This window comes from Canis lupus, chromosome 17 (assembly GCF_011100685.1).
Source record: "Canis lupus familiaris isolate Mischka breed German Shepherd chromosome 17, alternate assembly UU_Cfam_GSD_1.0, whole genome shotgun sequence".
In the NCBI taxonomy this organism is placed as follows: Eukaryota; Metazoa; Chordata; class Mammalia; order Carnivora; family Canidae; genus Canis; species Canis lupus.
Genome location: NC_049238.1, coordinates 51,198,863 through 51,220,485, shown reverse-complemented (window position 1 = coordinate 51,220,485; position 21,623 = coordinate 51,198,863). Strand labels below are relative to the sequence as shown.

Here is a 21,623-nt window from a genome sequence, read left to right as displayed (position 1 = left end):
TTTGCTACCCCTGTACCTTCTTTGGTGAAGTACTTATTCAAATCTTTTATCCACATTTTATCCAACTGTTTGCCTTCCCCTTGTTAATGTGTAAGAATTCTTTATATGACAAATATAGTTGCAACTATTTTCTCCAAGCCTGTAGCCATGTATTTTCAATATCTTAAATGTCTCTCAAGAAGTAAGACTTTTTATTTTGATAAAGTGCAATTTAATTTTTTCTTCTATACTTTGTGGTGTCTTGTGTCCTAAGAAACTAGCCTAACTTAACATCTCAAGGATTTTCTTCATTGTTTTCTTTTAGAAGTTTTATAGTTAAAGCTCTTACATTTAGATCTATGATCTATTTCATGCTAATTTTTTGTACAGTATATGGAGGTGAAGATTAAAGTTCACTTCTTTACATATGGATATCTAATTGTTCTACTTCCATGTTTTATTTTTTAAAAAATCTCCATTTCATAACTTTGGCACCTTTGCAGAACATCAACTAACCATATATGTCCCATTGATCTCTATCTCTATCCTCACTCCAACACCACACTGTCTCGATTACTATCATTTTGCAGTCATGAAAACAAAGTTTAATTAAGTCCTCCAGCTTTGTCCTTTTTAACAAAATTGTTTTGGTTCTTCTAGATTTTTTGTATTTCTTTTTTTGAAATTTTATTTACATTCAATTAATTAACATATAGTATAGTATTAGTTTCGGAGGTAGAGCTCAGTGAGTAATCAGTTGCATGCAATACCCAGTGCACATCACATCACGTGTGCTCCTGAATGCCCATCATCCAGTGATCCTGTCCTCCATCTCCCTCCAGCACCCCTCAGTTTGTTTCCTAGAGTTGAGTCTCTTATGGTTTGTCTTCCTCTCTGATTTCATTTTACTTTATTTTTCCTTCCCTTCCCCTATGATCTTCTGTTTTGCTCTTAAATTCCACCTATGAGCAAAATCATCTGATGATTCTCTTTCCCTGATTGACTTATTTCACTTAGCATCATATCCTCTAGCTCCATCTACATCATTGCAAATGCTTAGATTTCATTTTTGATGACTGAGTAGTATTCATGTATATATATATACACACCTTTTTTGCATTTCCATATACATTTTGAATCAGTTTAGCAATTTCTATCTCTTCTCCCCCCACCACACACACAAAGCCTGCTGGGGTTTTAATTTGGATTGTTTTACATTCATAGATAATTTGGAGAAACAACTGAAGTTTTAATAATATTTAAGTCCTCCAGTTCACAAACACAGTATATCCCTCTTTTCATTTCAGCTCTATTCAATTTCTCAGCAAGGATTTATAATTTTCCATGTATATGTCTTGCACATAATCTGTTATATTTATCCTTGATTATTTTAAGGCTCTGATGCTCTTACAACTGGTATTTTTAATTTGAATCTCCAATTGTTAATTGCTATCTTTTTTAGAAATCGCTTTTTCTAGGGTTTTGTGCTGTTTCTCATTCATAACATTTTGTGTATTCTTTTTGTATTTGATTGGCACTGTTAAAGATTGTCTTATTTTATTAGTCTTGATACAAATGAACACTTTGGATTGTTTATTAAGTGTATGGAATCTTTACTTTCTAATTTATTAAGTTTTGTTTTTTGTCTGTATGTTTTTCCTTTTACCTTCATTAGGTTTGCATTACTGCTCTCCTGTAAATTATTTAGTTAACCATTGAATGCATTTGCTTTCTTTCTCTCTTATTTAATTCTTGTGATGGGTTTTCGCTGAGACTCCTTGTCTAAGCTGGAAGCCCTACATTTCACAGAATTCCCTTCCTTATGTGGTTGTGAGTTCAGGGGGCCCCAAGAGAAATTTACATGAGATTTGGAAGACAGGAGTGGAGGAGTAGCCTTTTTTTTTTTTTTTTTTTTTTTTTTAACATGGAAGGCCAGTGTTGGGCCTGGTACCTGTTGGGCCAGGTACTATTGCTATGCATGAGTGCTGCATATCTGCCAGATGATCTTAGTGTGGACAGTGGCCCTCAGCTCCACTGGATCCCCTCCTGTTTCTCAGATTTTTGGTCCTGTTGCATGTTCAGTTGGTGCCAGCTATTTAGACAGTGAGAGACAAATATGGTTCCTGTTGGTCCTGGTGGGTTCCAGTTTGCTGTTACTCTTTCTTACATTTCATGCATTTTCCTTTCCACCTTCACCTAATCTGAGGATTTTCATTGGAATAACCAGAGGTGTTCAGTGTAGTTTATTACTACAAACTTCTTTTCACTTTGGTTAGCTCTCCAAAGAATTTTTTTCTCATCTTGTTAAATTTCTAACTATGTTACTAGCAATAACTTATACATTAACATAAGTTTTAAGATTTTATTGCTTGCCACCATTTCTTTTATAGCACAGCTTCTGTATTGGAGTTCTTGTTTTGATTCATTTCTCTGTTATATTTCTTCAAGCAATTTTTCAGAAGGAGTAATGGGTGGTTTACTTTCTGAATCCTAGCATATCTAAGAGTTCCTCTGTGCTGCCTTTCACATGAATAATAATTAGGTTGGGTAAGTAAACAGTTGTTTTTGCTGGCCCAGTACCCAATTCTTCCTCTTACGACCACCACCTCTCCTTCAATTCTCCATTCATGTAGGCTGAATGGAGATGACTCCATCCTCAGAGTGCAGGGGTAAACAGGCATATGACAATGGAAACATGGCAGTCTCCTGGTCATATGTCTAATAACAATGAGCACTGGCCACTGCCAGGTCAATGAGAGTGACTTTTGTTGGAATTATTATAAAACAAAGTCCCAGGGCTGCTAATGGCCAATTGAATCACCATGTAGACATTCTAAGAAAGAAGCCAACCTAGGGCAACTGGGTGGCTCAGTTGGTTAAGCATTTGCCTTTGACTCAGGTCATGATCTTGGAGTCCTGGGATCAAACGCCAAGTCAGGCTCCCTGCTCAACAGGGAGTCTGCTTCTCCTTTTATCCCTCTCCCTGTTCGTGTTCTCTCTCCCTCTTTCTCCCTCAAACAAATAAATAAAATCTGAAAGAAGAAAGAAAGAAGAAAGAAAGAAAGAAAGAAAGAAAGAAAGAAAGAAAGAAAAAAGAAAGAAAGAAAGAAAGAAAGAAAGAAAGAAAGAAAGAAAGAAACCAACCCAAAGTAATTGCAGACCTGAGGGATTACAGGAGACAGAGTCTTAAGCACCTGGATCTTGCCAGAAAGGAAAATGATTAACAACTAAAAACCCCAAAGATAGATTCAATTACTGCTGGAATTAGCAATACAAATGTGGAATATTTCTTTCTTTTTTTAAGATTTATTTATTTATTTGAGAGAGAGCATATAAGCAGGGAGAGGGGCAGAAGGAGGATGCAGCCTGAAGCTGGGCTCAATCTCATGACCCTGAGGCCACAACCCTGTATTGTGAGATCATGACCTGGGCTGAAATCAAGAGTCAGATGCTTAACTGACTGAGCCACCCAGGCACCCTGAGTATTTCTTTTTTAACTTAAGTTTAATGGAATAAATTTGTTTTATGTTTTCTTATATATTTTCCTGTTTCTCTGAATGGATCTCTTGTTTACAGTTGCTTAATTTACTTGTGTGTATGGTGATTTTGTTTAACTAATCAGAGTGTGTATATATTTCTCCACGATTAGGATCTATGATATAGTCTGTCAACAATAGTTTATATATTGACTTCCATTCAGATTATTTAGTCCTGGATAAAATAGATCTTTTATGTGCTTTTATTCTGCTATTTTTGGGTTGAAGGTGGCTTTCAATTGCCTAGAAGGGTGGAGTAGGTGAGAATCAAGTGATCCATACAGAGTGATCTCTGTTCCTATGGTTTCTGAGGTGTCTCAAGGTCAGCCAGGCCATTGCCTCTCTTGTCTACATGAAATAGTGACATCAAAGATGTCCTTATTGGGGTGCCTGGGTGGTTCAGTCAATTTAGTGTCCAACTCTTGGTTTCAGCTCAGGTCATGATCTCTCGATTGTAGGATTAAGGCCTGAGTTGGGCTCTGCCCTCAATGTAGAGTCTTCTTCAGATTCTCTCTCCCTCTCTATCTCTCTCTCTGTCAAATACATAAGTAAATACAATCTTAAAAACAAACAAACAAAAAAGATGTCCCCACCAAATTCAGGTTGTAGCCTCAAGCCTTAGCCAATCTCTCACCACACTGGTTCCTGCCACATCTCCCAAAACCACTCATGGGATTGAAATTCCTGCCTCTTCTTCATCTCCTGCTACCCTGTCCACAGTCACCCAAATTGTTTCATAACTAGTCCTCAATTCTGCACCTGTTTGCTCTAAGCTTGGGCTTTCTGCAGGTTTCCTGGGTAACCTGTACACTTACTTTTCATGCAAGATGTAAACTTGCTACAGCTCACTCAATCCCAACATTTCTCAAACCCTAAGAGGCATACCTCCTATGTGAACCCAACAAAACACAGGTGGGGAGAGGAGTGCTGGGATGGGGGGCACTTGCACTTGCAGTGGGAAAAAAATGAGTCTGTATTCTTAAATTCATATCAAACTAAAGTAAACTTAACAAAATCTCAATTGGAGACACACAGGATAGGGCAAGAAAATTGTGTAGGGGCAGAGATGTTGAGAAACGCAGCCTCCAATTTTACCGGTAAGTTCTTGGCTGACTAATGGCTTCTTTCCTTTGTTTTAAGAGCCAATGTCAGATATATAAAGGTGGGTGGGTAGATAGGTGGATAAATGGATAGAAGTCCCACAAAGAAAACAAATGATATTTCAAAAATTCAACTATGGTTTGAGATCCCTTGCCTATCATAGGGTGGCATTCCATTTAGGAAGGTAATTTCCATTTTTTCCATAATTTTCATTGTTTTATGAAGATATAATAATACCTTGATTTTGTAGCAGAAACAATTAGATACTACCAAAATAGCATCTCCTTTTTGTCTACAGTGATAGTTCTATCTGAGAAGCAGTTGTGCAGGCTGACACCACACTTGCTGGTGCCCTTTGTTCCCCAAGGCAAGGCCACATGACCAGTCTTACAAGAGAATGAGAGCAGCTAGGATATGTACCACTGCCAGGTCTGACCTATAGTCCCTGCTCGTTCACTTCTCCACATTCTTCCAGCTGACTAAGATGGCAAGGACTAGACCATACTGGGAAGCCAATGCTCAAGTTGGCAGAGCTGCCATCAGCCTGATTCCCTGAATGGCTGGATGGAGCATAGCCTTCCATATGTTCCCCTTAAATGAGAGAAATAAGTTGTTTTCATTCATACAATTGTGGAGTCTTTTTTCAGAAATTTACTATTTTGCCCTAATACAATGGGATTCTAGGTCAAAATCAATTCCTTCCTACTCTCATCTTCCTGCCATTTCCATGGTATGAAAAGAATATAGAAAAAATAGCTCAATCATTCCATAGAAAATTGTTAGAGAAATTTTGAGTTTTCATGGGCAGCATGAAACAAGGAGAATGAGGCCACCCAAAATGTAGGGAGGACTAGAGAGTGGAAAGAAGACCAGAGTGGGAAGTGGCACAGAGGCTAAAGAAAAAGAAGTAGTCAGTGGTAAATTCCCAGTGGTGAGAATAGCTGAGTATGAAAACATCTAAAGCCCAGTGTTGAGTAATGCTCTGCGATGTAGCACTCCCTCCATTACTCCCCTGGAAACTTTAGTGAATCCTACTGCACAAAATTGTCTGATGATAAATGATAATTGAAGGAATGACCAAAGGGTGGATCAAGCAAGTGTGGCATACTAGAGATAGCACAGGATTTAGAGCCAGATCTGGGTTCAATCCCTTCACTGCTTCTGTGCCTTTGCACAGCTCTTATCCTTTGTGACTTTGAGTTTCCTCACTAAGAAGTGAGGGATTTCCAATTAAATGTGGAGGACCGAACCACTCTCTCAGAAGTCCCACTAAAACAAATGTGAAATAAAATTTTAATTTATAAACACACAAGGATAGATAGAAGAGGAATAAATAGTCACAAAATATTGGAAGGCAGAAAGTGGGTGACTAAACCATAACTGACAATACACAGGGGAAAGCTGAAACCCAAAGAAATTGTTGGGGAACACCAAAGATAAGTTAAATAGGCTTCAGTGCCCTTGAAAATCTGACAATTAGAAGTACCAGTTACCCCTGAAAGGGTTGCAGGTGAGGCTGAAAATAAGAGGTTTAGTTGAAAGCCTTTTGAGGGGTAATTAGATTCCCAGTGTGCCCTCTCCCATCCTGGCACAAGACTAGAATTTTCCCTCCCGAGGGAGATTGAAACAAGAGAAGCTCTGAATGCAGAAGCACTGGGAACAGCCGCAGATGGCTGTAAATGAGGAACTAGGTGATGGTGGCATGCAGTCCATTCTCCCAGCTGACTCCCACATTCCTACAACAGGACTTATGGAACAATCTCAACCTGGGTGCAGGAGATTGTGGATCTCTCTCTGATTAAACCAACTAACCCTGGAGGAAAAGCCTGTAGATATTGATAGTCAGTGGTATCCCCAACAAATCAGCTCACACAGATTCCCCGAGGCTGTCACATACACTCCAAAAGCTTCACTCAGTTTCCAAGTAGATGTTTAGTGCCCCATTCTTAAATATGAGCAGACAGCCAAGGACTGTCAACATATGATGAAGGATGTTGACAAGAGCAAAATGGAGTTGACTATCAGTGTTAATTACAATATATCTGAATATGTTCAGAGGATTTTTCACTTCCTTTGGAGAGTTACAGGACTAATTAGTGATAGGTATGAAAACTAAGCAACCAAAAATGGACAGTTATTAGCCTCAGGGAAAACAAAAAGTTACACAAGGAAATGTGATCATAGTACACTATGTGGTTCAGCCGTGAAGAGTGGTCAGAATGTCAGGAGTAAATATTCATCCAGTCAAAAAAATATTTTTAAAAAAGTTATGATTCTATTGTAAGACTGGAAAGAGAACAAGTATGTCTGTATGTTGGGGAAGGAGTGGTAGCTAAAAATCTCACTTTTTATAGTAGAAAACCAACAGATAATATCTAAATCTACCAAAAAAGCCTATTTAAGCATAACATTTTAAAATATGGAGACCAATATCACTGAAAAAGCTAAAAGTGGCCATCTCTAAGAAATGAGACTCAGAACTGGGGAGGGGTACAACTTTTAGACTTGGTTAGCCGTGTATATATAGAACTTTGTCAAAATAAAATGCCTGTTTAAGTGAGGTGCTGAAGTTTGTGAAGGCATTTGTAAGTTGACTTGCATTGCCGGTCATAAATTATTTTCTCTTTATATGCTTTAATTAATGGTGTTTGTCTCTACAATTATTAGTGTTCCTGGAGATTTTCCTTTTCCTCCTCTTTCCCCCTCCTTGTAGTTGGAACCTAATGATTAAGGACAATACCGACAGTAATGACCCCTGCTTACCTTCATTATCTTATTAAATCCTTGCAACAGCAAGCTCAGATAAGTGCTACTTCCTATTCTGCCTTAAAGAAAAGGAATCTGAAGTTCAGGGCAATGCAGCAACTCTATCCAGGTTGCATAAGTATGGCAAGTGGTGGATCAGCGGTTCGAATGTGGGTATGCTGACCCAGGGCCTGTGCACTGATGCTTCACGCTGTCAGAAACTTTGGTCTGAAGTCAGTGTGCCAGCTTCGAACTAGCAGCAGCCAAGAGCCCATGAGCGAGAGCTGCCATCTTCAAGACAGCAAGTGCCCTGCCCACTCTGCCCAGATGATTATTTCCTCACCCACTTGGGGCCCTTCATTACTACTCCCCGAAACAAGTCCTTTGAGCTGCGATTTCACAGTCCCGCACTTGTACCTGGTATTTGGAAGACAGCTCATGGGTGATATGTGTCATTAACACAATGGTTGACTAATGCAACCCCATTCCAGCTTGTGAGGGCCTCTCTTGTTGTTTTTGTTAAACATCTACTAGCAATAGCCTCTGCCTGCAACACCTGGCCAAGACTTCCCTCTTGTTCGTCCCCGGCTGGGAAAGCCTGGACCATCAGGGGCCTAGAAAAGTTACAAAGTACCAGTCCATCTCTAAGAGCAAATCGTGAGAGAGGCCTCACGACTTTGTGAGATGGCATGGTAGACATACAAGGGCTTGGAAGTCTTTGTTAGTCACCCCCACTGAAAGCAGGATCTAATTCCCAGCTCCCAAATGTGGGCTAGCTAAGCTGGGGCTGTCACCCAGAATGCCTACCCTTGAGGCACTGCAGGAGACTTTGCCTGTAGGTGCACTCTGGGTGACAGTCCCAGCTGACCTCAGCCCGGCAGCTTCTCTCCCAGCCTCTTGCACTGCTCAAAGCTGGGAGTGGATGAGTGAGCACCCTACACCTCCAGACCAGCCATTTCACCAGCTGAGGACTGTTGAGTGATTTGAATCAACATTATGAGCAGAAGGATAGTACAGCTGAGCTCTGTCCAAATCCCTGACCCACACAATTGTGAGATGTAATCAAATGGCAGCTGTTGTAAACCTTTTGAGTCTGGGGGTAGATTGTTACACAGCAACGGAGACCTGCAGCAGTCCACTTAGGGCCAGGATAAGTGCAGAAAGACTTCGTGGGTTGGAACAAATGGAGCCATGGCTTATGTTGACATTAGGGGAACACAGGGAATTAGCATGGGAGGAGACAGTAAATGTCTCTGATCTTGAGGGAAGAAACTGGGGTAAGGGAAAAGAGGCACTGAATTGGGAAAAAAATGAGCCCTAAGGCTGGTGAAAAGGGATGAGGCGCACAGTTGGTGGAGGAGTCTGGAGGGCATGGGAACCAAGGGAGCGTCCCTGAATGAGGGAGTGAAGGGACAGGATGGGAGACTCAGGGGAAGACAGCACCCTGGGAAGGAGAGCAGGAAGGAAACAGAAGGGGGCACCAGCCCACCTCCCGAGCCCTCATGTGGTTCTGGGCACCTGCCTGCTGTGCCCCTATGCCTAGTCAACAAGGGAAGAGAGGTCCCACCCTCTGCCACAAAACCTTCCCAGGGCCAAGAGCCACATGTAGTAGGACCTGCAGCTCCCTGCCCTTCCAAGCTCTCTGAGGAAGAAAGCAGGGATAGGCTTTGCTTCCAGGAAAACCAAGGCCCAAACGGAATAAGAAACTGCCCCAGGCCACAGAACTAGTCCAAGGGTGTGGCTGGATGCCTGGGCCCTAGGCTTCCCACTGGTTCCTTCCACCAGATTGCACCTGAGCAACCACCTCAGAGGAAGTGAGGGGAGGAAAGGTGAGTTGAGGTGAAGTGGTTCACATCCCAGCCCAAAGCTCATTTCCAGAAGGCACCACGGTTCTTCCCAATTCAGGGAGGGAACTCAATGCTCTAGCGAGCACGTGCATTAGCACACACAATACACATGTGAGCGCACATGCATCAGACAGTGAGGAGCTATGAGTCACACACCACATTCTGCTTTGGGGCAATGCAGGCTGTAAAGCATGGAAGCAATGAGACTTAGGCAGCTGGACTCCAAAGACAGCTCTCTGCCCACCCTTCATAATCAACACTAATGCCCAGGAGCCCGAGAAGGAAGCTGTGCCTGGATGGACTTCTGGCAATGATGCTCCACCCCCACCCCCAAGTGTCTCTCATGCTGGGACCACTTATGGAGTAGGACGGTCATGAGTCCCTCTAAGATGGGATGAGGGTAAGCCAGGGGCCATGGAGCAATTCTCCACTCCACACCGCAGCCACAAACTCACGAACCACAGGTACACTAGTGCTCACGCACTAGCCCGTGAGCCTCTGTCTCTCTGAGATTTGTAGGTCTTCTTACTCGCCTGCGAACCCAAATGACTCAGAGCTCTGGGGTTTCCAAATCCCACTCCCTGTAGCTCAAATGGCATAGCTGAGTAACCAGAGGGGTTGCAAGGGTCAGAGCCACTGATTTCCCAACCCTTGGGCCACTCTTCAGGGCGGTGGAGACCCCGGTCACAACGGTCATCTATCTTCAGAGCCCCAGACCTGAACAAGCCACCACTCCCATTGTGGACCCCCAAGCAAGAGCCTCAGGTCTATACCTCTCGCCCTGTACCCATCCCTCCTTGGTCTCCATCTTGGCAAGCTGGCCTGCCCCCACCCGTTAGAATTCTGGGAAAGGCAAAGAGGAATGGAACAATGGCCTAAAATTAGAAAGTACAACAGAAGCGTGGAACTCTGAGTCATGCATTGTTCTTTTTCTGCTGTTCCGAGTGCTGCTGGTAACCACGGCCTTCTGGCCCTGACAGAGTGCTGACAACAGGATTATGGCAAGCCAAGCCTCAGGGAAGAGGGGCTGCAGGGGGAGGGCAGGGGGATGGCCCCATGGAATTTTGGCTACTGGATGTCAGAAGCCAGTCAGAGGACAGAAGGCCAATGTTCCTCTCGTGTCAGCCCCAGGGCACACAGAGGCGGCAAGGCATATGCCAGGCTACCTTCCACCTGCCTGGGCTCAAGCCCGTTGGCCTAGCCTCCCTTCAGCACCTCTGTGCAGTGTGTGACATGGATGTGCAATTTTACCTGTTCACACGAAATAATGGTTGACTTGGAGGATGGGTGGGCCATGATGGTGATACCTCAGGAATCACCGTGTAGCTGGTTCCCCTGCTGAGACCACACATTTGTCACCTTCTCAGAAAAAAATCAATTCATAGGTGCGTTTTCCAGTTTGCACTCTCAGGATAGAGACTGTGTCCTTTACCCCTTAGGTTGGGGATATCATAAGACTGCAGGACCCCTAGCAGGGAGCCTTGCCCCAAAGACCTCTTGTCCATCTTTTTGCCTCCCTTTAATGAAGGAAACCGGGTTTTGAGGCCCTCTCTTGCGGGTGGCCCCACGCAGTTACGGATGAAGCGTGTGTGCCCGGCTGCAGGCAGGCGCACTCCGTGGTGGGCCAGACCTCACGTGGAACACAGTTTTCCTAGAGCTCTACTCACCTGGGCTTTGTGGGAGGGGTGAAGAAGAGAGAAACAGTACCCTACCGCCTTTCTATCACCCCCAAAGTCCCACAAGGCCCCTTGAAAGTCAGCCAAAGCTAAAACTACCACCAGGGCAGCTGGCTGAGGAACCAACTCCCCGTTCCCAAAAGCTCTGAGTCTAAGGGGCCTGGGGACCCGTCAGCCTTCCGACCCAGTCTCCAGAAAGACTCCGATGCCGGTGGTGGGAGAAACACTTTGAGAAATAGGAGCCGAGACTTGGATACCATCGGCGATTCCAGAGCAGTGAATGCCCAGGCCCGCTGCCCCTGCGGGTGCCAGGGGAACCTGACGGTCAGACGGATCGTGTGGGCCGAGCTTGGGAGCTCCCAGAGCACCGGGAAGCAGGAATCGGAAGTTAAAATTAGCAAGATTGTGAAGAGCTTTGAATGCCGGGCAGGAGCCTGACTCCCACCTCTTAGAAATGGGAACAGGGTGGGGACAGGCACACGGCTGTGTGGAGATGGCCTGGAGGGGAGGCAGGGAGAAGGGATCGCAGCTTTCCTGGGTGCTTCTCGGTGCCCCGCTGAGAAGGGCCGGACATGTGGCCCTGCGGAGTGGCCCAGGCTGTGGGGGTGCCAGGCGGGCCTCGGAGCCTCGCGGTGGAGCGGGCTGGTAGGGGCTGGAGGCGGGCCAGGTGCCTGTGGCCGCCGGCAGGGAACAGAGTGGAGGGAGAGGAAAGGTGAGCCGAGGCCAACCGGCGACATCAGGATCCCCAGTGGAGCCGGGAACACGCAGTATCGTTGTCCTCGCATCATGACCTCTGCCCCACACGGTGAGGTCTCGGGAGCGCGGGGTGTGGGAGCCCTTGGCCTTACTGCTAAGCTGCACACGTGTCCCAGGTCTGGGGGGAACGTGGCTCCTAACCTCAGCTCCCCCGAGGGGCGCGGGCCATAGCGTCTCCTCCGAGGGCGGTTGGCACCGCAAGAGAAGCCACTGGAAGCTGGAAGAATTTCCCACAGCTGGAGAGTCCCCAGCACGTGGCTGGGCTTGGGGAGGGGAGGCTGCAGCCACCGCCGGCATCGGGCCCGGAGGAAAGTCAGGTCTGGGCCCCCGGGAGATGCCTTAGCCAGGATAGTCAGAAACGCAGAGCTTTGGTTCCAGTTCAGACCGACTGAAGACGCGTCTTTGTTTACAAAGAGCGTTTGTGTTTGTTTCCATTTGGGCTTCGGCGGAGGAGGGTAGTGAATTCCAGGGTCTGCTTCACGGATCAGCTCCCCTCGAACACACGCACACCCTGCCCTCCAGTTGTGCCGCCTTCTGTGTGTCGGCTGCCGGCAGCCCGGGAAGGAGGGTGCCCCCAGCAGGCGGCAGCGGGAGTGGGGGGCTGCCCCCCACGGGAGCACCGGGGGTGAGATGCTGCAGCCCACGGTTATGGAGACGTCCAGGACGCCAGGCGCGTGGATCATCTCGTTTGCAGTTTTACAGCAACCTTAGATACAATAATTAGCCCATTTTACAAATGCAAATGGCAGTTCAGAGAGGTAAACACACACACACACACACACACACACACACACACACACACACAGGCAGAGCAGGATTTGAACCCAGCTACCCCAGGGCCTACCCTGAACCATCATTGGTGGTCATCCTGCCGCGGTACTGCCACCAGGGGCCTTGCCCCTCCCCTGAAAGAGGATGTGGACTGAGAGGCAGGAGAGGCCTGCAGCCCCGGAGCTGGGTGACCTGTCATGCCCCTCCCAGGAGACAGCTTGTCAGGGCTGCTTCCATGAGGCGCCTGAGGCTGGAGCAGCAAGGACTCTGGGGAGGCGTCATCTTCTCGCATCCCCCAAATCTGGCCAGCTGCAGATGCAGGGAGCTCAGCCAGCCTCAGGCTGTGGAGGCAGAAGGCAGGATGTCAGGCCCCGCAGCCTGGAAGGACACCTCACCTGCCTGCAATCCTCTCTTGATAATTCTTCATGAGATCTCTGCCCTGAAGCTCCAGCAAATCCCTGGGGTGCTGCCCAGCCACTGTCCCCTAAGCCTCCCTCCCACCCAGAGTGTGCCTCTGAAAGGAGGGTCTAGTCTTAGGGGAAGAAGCCATCTTCACAGACACAAACACACCTTCCAGAAATGCCAAGGTCAGAGCAAGGGATCACAAAAACTGATGACGTGAAGCAGTCAAGGCGAGTCCTGGGAAGTGAGGCTCCTGGGCAAGCTCTAAGCTATGGGAACCCATCAGCTCCTCACCAACCTGGGAAAGCTGCCTGGAGGAAGCCAGCTTTTGAGTGCTGATGGGTATCCCCAGAAGCTCCAAACTGCATTCCCAGAGGCCTCTAGCTCCCAACAGCACCATGGGCTCGCTGGCTCCCTCACGCCCCTGCACACCCCATGAGGCCACATACCTACCATGATGCCAGACGAGGGGGCAGGAGGAAGAGATAAAGAGAAGCTTTGCAAAGGGAGGAGTGGAAATACAGGCCACCTGGGGAACAGCCACCTCCAAACCTTCAATTCTGTGGTCCCTGACCACAGCCTTGCCCCCACCCAGCTCCTTCCCCAGAAGCTGACCTTGCCTAATGCAAAGAGAATCAGGACATAGCCCCCACCCCCCTATACAGGCTTCCTGTCTTGCCTCCCGTGGTGGGCAGCGTGCAGAGCCCCCACAGCTTCACCACGCTCAGGGATTTGTGCTGTATCCCTTCTCCTCCCTCAGTGCTCCCAGCCAGCACGGCATCGAGGCAGAGTACACCACCCCCCCCCATGCGTCTCTAATCCACCTCCTCTCCCCAGCTCAGGGCCTGATCCTCTCTTTCCTAGACCACAGCAGTATCTTTCTCCACCACGAAGGATGCCCCTGGCTGCCAGATACAAGATGGCCAGCCAATAGAGACTCAATCAAGTAATGTGGAATCTTGGCTCTTTTTCACCTGTTGTGTGGATTTGGGCATTCTCTGTGCCCAAGTCACTTTGATTCTCCGTGCATCCATTTCCTCCTTGTAAGACAATAACCTACAGGTGTTACATGTATAGTAATACACGTATGAGTTCTTTAATTTTCTTATGAAATTCTTATGAGAAATTAAACACCATACAGTGACATTCTTGGCACAGCCCTCAGTGTTGGCCACCACTACTCTGCAGTGGGCAGCCAGGAGGCAAATCGCCCCAGCTCCAGCCAAGTCAGCCACTCAGTGATGTCAGACTCGGGTCAGCCTGCCTTGATTCTTGGGGCTCTCCCCTGAAGTGTCTAAGACAATGGTCATGGATGCCGACAGCACATTATCACAAGGCAAAGTCTAAAGGCAAATACCACTTACCTCAATTTTCTCTTTTTATCTGGAAGAAGCTTTTACCTGAAAAACCCTTCCTCAGGGGGATTCCCTTGAGTTCCATCATCTAATTAGGGTCACATGCCCATATCTAGGCTGGGAAAGTGGGTGTCCAATATTTTTAGCCCTTTACCCAGAGGATGGTTCTACCAGCAAGGAGAAGGAAGGCTGCCATTCTGCTTACCTGCCCTTTGATCTTTTTCCTCTCCAGCCCACTCGCCATCCTGCCTCCAGAGTGATCGACGTCATGTCAGGTATGGTTGTGTTGTCCCTGCTTAAAAAGTTTTAATAATTGACCTCAAGATAAAGGCCATTGTCCTTGGTGTGGCATATATGTCTCCTACTGTATGATCACAGCTTTTCTTCCCACCTCAGCCAGTTCAAACTTCTCACCATTCTCTCACACTGGGATGCCCCTCCCACACCACCCTCCCTCCTAAATCTGCTTCACAAAACTAAACTCCTGCTCATTCCTCTGGATGTAAGCTTCTCTGCAAAATTTTTTTGGCCTCCTTGCTCCCCCGTGAGGCCACATACCTACCATGATGGCCAGACGAGAGATGTTCATTCAGTGTTTGATAAGGAAAGGAAGGAAAGGAAGAAGGGAGGAGGGGAGGAAAAGAGGAAGGGAGGACTAGGATGATGCCCTGTGTACCACTAGGCACTTCCTAGTGACCCTTCCATGAGTACCCACTACTAGAGTAACCCTCTGAAGCCTCCCGGGCATGACATTTTGTCCCAGGCCATTGGTACAGGTTGAACCAGAGACCATACTCTTATTATTATAAGAGTCAAACATTTGGGTTTTTCTCTTTAGGGCAACTCCCTCACCCTACTATTTTCCTGTAGTCAGTGAGACATGCCAAGTATTTTTTAAGAGCTATAGTGCTGCAATCTGGTTGGAGGGAGCAATTTCCATTTGTTTTTTGAGTGTCATCACATTGGATTTGGCTCATCTCTCCAGCCTGACTCTAGGTCTCTTTGACCTTTGACTCTGACATCCATTCTTTATCCCTCTCAATCCTGGTTACACCCTCATGTGATAAACCTGTCATCTATGTCTTCATCTCTTTAGCTACTAAATCATTAAACAGGACAGAACATTCTGCTGAACCCTCCCTCCGTCTGACCTCAATCTTTTTCAAAATCGACACCCTTTGGGTGTGGTCATTCACCCCTGGAGAGACTGAATGGGGACAAGGCCTGGCTCAAGGTAACCTCAGAAGATGGGAAAGTGAGAAAAACCTGCCTTAGTCAAGCCTGAGGGAGGGGGAACAGGAGGGGGAACCTGCCTTAGTTAAGCCTGAGGGAGGGGGAACAGGAGGGGGAACCAGACTGATACCCAGGAGGCTCAACATGGCTGCAGAGTTGCATCTTCCGCATCTCTGAGGCAAGCATCCCTCCTGCCCCTTCCTCTTCCTGCGTTTCTCCTTTGTACTGCCTGACTTCTATGAGTTACCTCACTTTTGAAATTCCCAAGAGAAAATCTGATGGGGCCAGCTAGTCACTGTCCAATATGCAACACTCCTGTGGGCAAAATCTTACCTCAAGTGTAGCTCATGGGCAGCTCATATCCCCTGTGTCCAGCCAATAGATGGCCTCTGTGGACTCAAGTCTTGATTCCTGGACCAACCCTTTGTGACCAGAGAGGAGCAGGGTTCCAGACCATAACACCCAACATTCACTAGCAAGTTGCTGTTCAACTCAGAGATCCCCTGACTAGCCCTCTGGCCCCAACCTGTGAGAACAGGGGCCACAGCTCATAGGCTGTATGAGAGCTGGAATCTGGGGACTAGATGCAACCCTGGAGCAGCCACTTGCTAGGGAGAAACCAGTTGTCATCAGGGGCAGGAAGCCCGGTCGAGCCAGTCAAGAGAGCAGACAGGTAGCAGAGACTGCCCAGGCGAGCCAGCCTTGGAGAAGCCTAGGTGAGTGGCCAGAGAGGACCAAGCTCATGTCTGTAGCAGCCCTGGTGGGCCAGATTGCACAACACGGGGCTCACGGAGGAAGGGGATGCAGCTGGCTGGTTAGGACAAGACACGGAGCCAACACTTGGATGGAATGGAATTCCTAAAATGGCTCTAGGGCAAAAGAGACCTTATGTGAGACTGGGTTCAAGGCCAGCCCTTATCTCTAGATCTGGGGCTTTAGGTGACAGCAAGCCCCAAAACAAGAGGTAACTGTGCTGCCTTATCCAATTCTAGACCAACTGGACTCCTTACATTTCCTAAAACCCTTGCTGGGATCTACTCCTTGATCAACCTTCCAGGGTAGCTAAACATCCACCTGGTCTTAGTTGTAAGGAGAGGAAAGAAACAGGGTCAGACAAGGGCCAGGGTCTCCAGCTGGCCTCACTAGGGTGACTTGAAAGACTTTGGGTGAAACAGACAGTCCCCCACCAATACGTCTCACTTCATAATCAATCAAAAATGAGCATGAAGGGTGCCTGGGAGGCTCAGTTGGTTAAGGATTTCTCTTGGTTTCAGCTCAGGTCATGATCTCAGGGCTCAGGGTTGTGAGACTGAGCCCCTCATCAGGCTCATGCTGGGCATGGAGCCTACGTAAGGCTTTCTCTCTCCCTCTCCCTCTGCTCCTCCCCACCTTCTCCCTCTCCAAAAAAAAGGGGGGGGGCGGAATTTCACTAGTCTTTCTAGCAAAGTCAGGGCAGTGCCCAGTAGTGACCACTTTCTACAGATTTGCAAAGTTATGTTTTTACCCATCCAATCAAGGAGCCTACTTAGGCAGGATACTTCTACCATAATCCATCTTCTTTCCAGTTTTTAAATTCTCAATGACATTTGCCCCAGTTTCCTGATACTCTCCCAGCTTCCATGATGACCCAGAATTGTGCAATGCACATGTCTCCAGGCCTGCCGGTCATGACCACAACTTACCAACAAGATATCAGCACATCATTGATTACCCTAGGGCAGTTGTTGGGTATTGTCTGAGTAATCAAGTTCAAAAGGGCAGTGGTGGAATTAAACATCTGCTTTGGTTCTGGATCATTCACCAAAGGGAAGTGAAGATTCAGCCTGGGGCAACAGGAGGTGGCCTGCTTGCACTAGGGGGTGGTTAGCACAGATCAAGTCCAAACTCCTCAGCCTCATATGAGGAAATGACTCTTCTATAGGCCAAGGATTTCCAAAGTATTACTACTGCACGTTTTGAAACATGAACATAAAACCAGTGATGAGATTCCCAAAAATGATCTCACGTGAAGGATGAGAGGGAGGTCCTGGGCTCAGAGAAGAGAGAGGCTACTGGCTTCAGCCAGAAGGGCTTGCTCATCATTTAACCTTAGGCATCGCTTCCTCTAAATGTGTGGGAAATCAGAGGCCTCCCTGGGCTTGAAGCTGAAGACTCCAAGATCCTTGGAGGACTGTGAACTTGGACCAGGGCATCTCATTGTCTCCTGGAGCCTCAGATTCTCCCCTGCACAAACTCTCCCACAGCATGAAAGTTCTGACCCTCTTTTTTTTTTTTTTTTGGATGAGATTTTTCTTAACAGAAAACTCATTTTTAAAAGATTTTATTTATTTATTAGTTAGAGAGAAAGCACAAGCAGTGGAAGAGGTAGAGAGGGAGAGAAAGGGAGAAGTAGATGCTCTGCTGAGCAGGGAGCCCAACACAGGACTCGATCCCAGGACCCTGAGATCATGACCTGAGCCAAAGGCAGATGCTCAACCGACTGAGCCATCTGGGCGCCCCAAGTTCTGACCATCTTAATAAACAAAATAATTTCACCAACAGAGAAACAGTGAGATGGATTAGAAAATGATTTAATATATACGAAATTTATATGCACTTAATACATCCATAAATTATATTTAACATAAAACATCATTTTATTCTGTTGTTAAAATTAAAGCTGGAGTTTTAAGTAACATGTGCTACTTTTACAGAAGAAAACGCCAGATTACTAAACAAAAGCTAAAGACATTGATTTAAGAGCCCTGAGTGTCTACCAGTTTACATTAATGCTCAATTTCTTTTCCTTCAGTGGAAGTCCGGCATTAATGTAATTGTCTAACTCTTGATTGCTTGGTTTGTAGATGTAATACAAGTAGCTTTCACATTTGCCAGGACCCTCTCTCTGTCCTGTCTTCCCTCCCACCTGCCACCAACTGATCCTGCTCCCTTTCAGGCCTCGCTTATCACCCAGAGGGTCTGGAGGGTCTGGATTCTCCTCCCAGAGAGCCTCTAGGATCTGAACTCACTGCTTACCTCACCCTACCTCCCGTCATCTCTGTGCTTGGCAATCTGACCTCCGCAGCCGTCAGGGCAGGAAATGTTCCCCAAGGTCACAGCGGCCTCAGGTGCTTCCAGGACTATCTTATTTGATTTTACTGTCCTGTCCCATGCTGGGCAGCTCCCTGCTTCCCCAAGGTGCTTCCTCTGGAGTATCTTATTAGTCCTCCATTATCTCTCATCCTAGACTTTCCTTAGATGTTGGCATTCCCCAACTTTCTCTCCTGAGTGCCCTTTCTTTTTCCTTTCAGGGCAGACCCTTCCACTGATTCAATGCCATTGATTAGATGACGACCCTCTCAAGGTCCAGATTAAACCCCATCTATTGTCTCCTGCCCACGCCACCACCCCACTCCTTTCCCCTGAGGTTCATCTCTTTGGGTCATTCTACCACCCAATCAGTAGTCTGGGTTAGAAATGTGGGGAATATTCCCACTCCGTTCTTTCCCTTACCTTCCTCATTCAACCCACCTCCAAATTTTCTCACCACCTCCCCCTTAGGAGCTCTCAAACCCATGTCCTTTTCTCCAGCCCCTTTTTAGTTCCAGGGATCATCTGGTCTCACCCATGCCCCAGTTGTAGTCTCCTAACTGGTCTTTCTACTGGTTGTCCCACCCCTGTCACTCCATATCCCCCATCTCCACCCTTATTCCAACCCACCATCCACATAGGAGTGATTTTTATAAAATGCAAATCTGATGATAGCAGTCTCCTTTTGGATCAAAGGATCCTCATCAGCTTTGGGAGAAGATGGCCATCCACAGCCCAGCCTGCAGCCCTCGTGTCTATGAAGCTAACTGCTCACCTCTCCAGATGGACCTGCCTAGTCCATCCTCCCTAACTCAGGCAGGTAATGGTAACCAAGCCTCCAGGTCTTATTCTAAAATCCAACAACTCTGTAACTTGGGCTGACCAAAGAAGGCCTCACTAACCTCTGGGAACAAAGGAGGTCACCCTACTGAAAATAACCCTGGCTTTCCTGTCCTGTGTCTAACAAGAATTTGGCATCTTACCATCTCTACTCCAAAAATTTCTGGGAGACCCCAGGAGTGTCTCACTTATGTTCACATACAAGCCCAGTTGCCACCTAGTGGTCTGCTGGGCTCTTGTGGAGGGTGGCATGTTGCCTTCTCAGCATGCAATTCACCCATCCTGCATGTGTACCAGCCAAGCAGTTTGAATCTTACTGACTCATCTCAGTTGTAAGGGAGGATCCTGATTGGTTCAAGCCAGGATTTCTCAACCTCAGCACTGTGGGACATTTGGGGCTGGCTAATTCTCTTTTGGGAGCGGGGAATGAGGCTGCCCTATGTGTTGCAGGATATTTAGCAGCATCTCTGGTCTTTATTCACTAGATGCTAGTCACACACACTCATCCATTGTGACAACATATCTTTAGGCATTGCCAAATGTCTCCTGGGAGGCAAAATTGCCCCTGGTTGAGAACTACTGGTTTAAACTAATTACACATGTCATTCCCTTCCGCAGTTACTGGTTTGGATATCTGACATCAATTGGTCCAATGAGAATGAAGTTCAAGAACTGTGTTCAGTGTTCAGTGCTTCGGTTTTCGCATCTGACTGATGTAGCCTAGGATTGGAGGTGGCCATCTTGCAAACACAAGGGGAGCCAGCTGTAGGATGAAGCCAATCTCATGGTAATAAAACAGAGATGAAAAGAAATCAAGTCCTAAGTGACATCCTTGGATCTCTAGATTAAACTGCCTGAAGCTCACTGCATTGCTGGACATTTCCAGATACGAAGCCTATAAATTCCCTTTATTGTTCATATTATTTATAACCCTGTTACTTGCAACTGAAACTGTCACTGCTACATCTGGCTCAGGCCAGATCCATAGCCTAACACAGAACCCTGTACCATCACTTGCTGTTTCTACTAGTGCCATTTCACACTGGGCTCTGATCTCCAGCCTGAGCATGGCTCCTGGAGACAGTACTTCTCAGTGGGCTCCGAACCCTCAAGATGGGAAACCATCAGCAAGTCCAGAGCAAAGAAATAGATTCTCTCTCTTCCCTTTTGTGTTACATTCTGGGAGAAGATCTCAAAGCTCATTGCTCTATCCACAAAATGGTTCAGCGTTAATGAAGTGGATATTTTGCTTTAATTAGCACTGCAGCTCTCTCCCAAGGGCAAGATGTGAGTTCATGGGACATGGCCAAGGACATATTTAAGTGGTAGATAGCACCCCATATTATTAGACTCTCTTAGCCTCTCCAAGGCCAACCAGGAGCTTTCTAATCTTAGAACACATTCCTTCCCAGAAGGTCTCTGAGTCTCTTACTGAAACACACTTTGTTTTTTTAGACCAATATTGATGTATCAATTAGTTTGTGCCAGTTTAGCCTGCAGTAACAAACAATCCCCAAATCTCAGTGGCTTGCAGTAACAGGAATTTTCACATTTTCAATATTATATTTGTAAAATAGGCATAATGGTTCTATATGTAAGTTTATTCAAGATTCATAACCCTCCCTTTCATATAATGGTTGCTGTATCCCACAGTTCTTTGTTTAAATTAATCTCTTGATCATTTGGCTTCCCTGACCAGGTAGTTTTTCAAGAAATGCTTAAGAGTGCCAGTGTCTCAGCATATTTTCATCTTTGTGAATGACTGCTGCCTTTAGACTTGAGTAACAATTTGCCTGAGCGAGAGCCTGTTATGTCATTCGTCTCTAAACTCTGTAGACAATACTCCACTAACTTTTGCTACTGAATGTTACTGGGGATAAATAAACCTCGGACCAACTGACACAGTTTTCTCCCTTGTGAGTGACTTGCTTTTTCTGCCCCTGTGCCTCTATGATTCTTTCTTTAGCTTTAATACCTAATTACTTCACTGAGACATGTTCTTTCGAGAACATGATGTGTCTTTCAAACTGTACATTCAGATCTCCCTCTATTGGACAGTTTTCTTTTCTTTTTGATTTTTTCTTCTCCATTTATTCTACTTACACTGAAACAACAGTTGCATATACTCTGAGGGCTTTTGTCTATCTTGAACACTATCTGTTTTTTCTATCTGTTCTCCAATTCATTTTATGAGATTTTTCTCATACTTATCTACTATGCATCTTACTCTGCCTTAAAAAAAATCTGTTTTACTGATTAACAATAAGGTTTTTGTCTTTCTAACACATTTATTGTCATCCTACATTTCTGGTT

General features: G+C 46.3%; 1 long non-coding RNA gene across 1 annotated transcript; it reads left to right on the top strand.

The window, feature by feature from the left end:
• The first annotated feature begins 11,575 nt into the window (after positions 1-11,575).
• Positions 11,576-21,240, top strand: LOC111090666. Its single transcript, XR_005371898.1, has 4 exons — positions 11,576-14,443; positions 15,265-15,402; positions 19,167-19,290; positions 19,929-21,240. It is a non-coding gene; the product is annotated as an uncharacterized LOC111090666 (long non-coding RNA).
• The last annotated feature ends 383 nt before the right edge of the window (positions 21,241-21,623 follow it).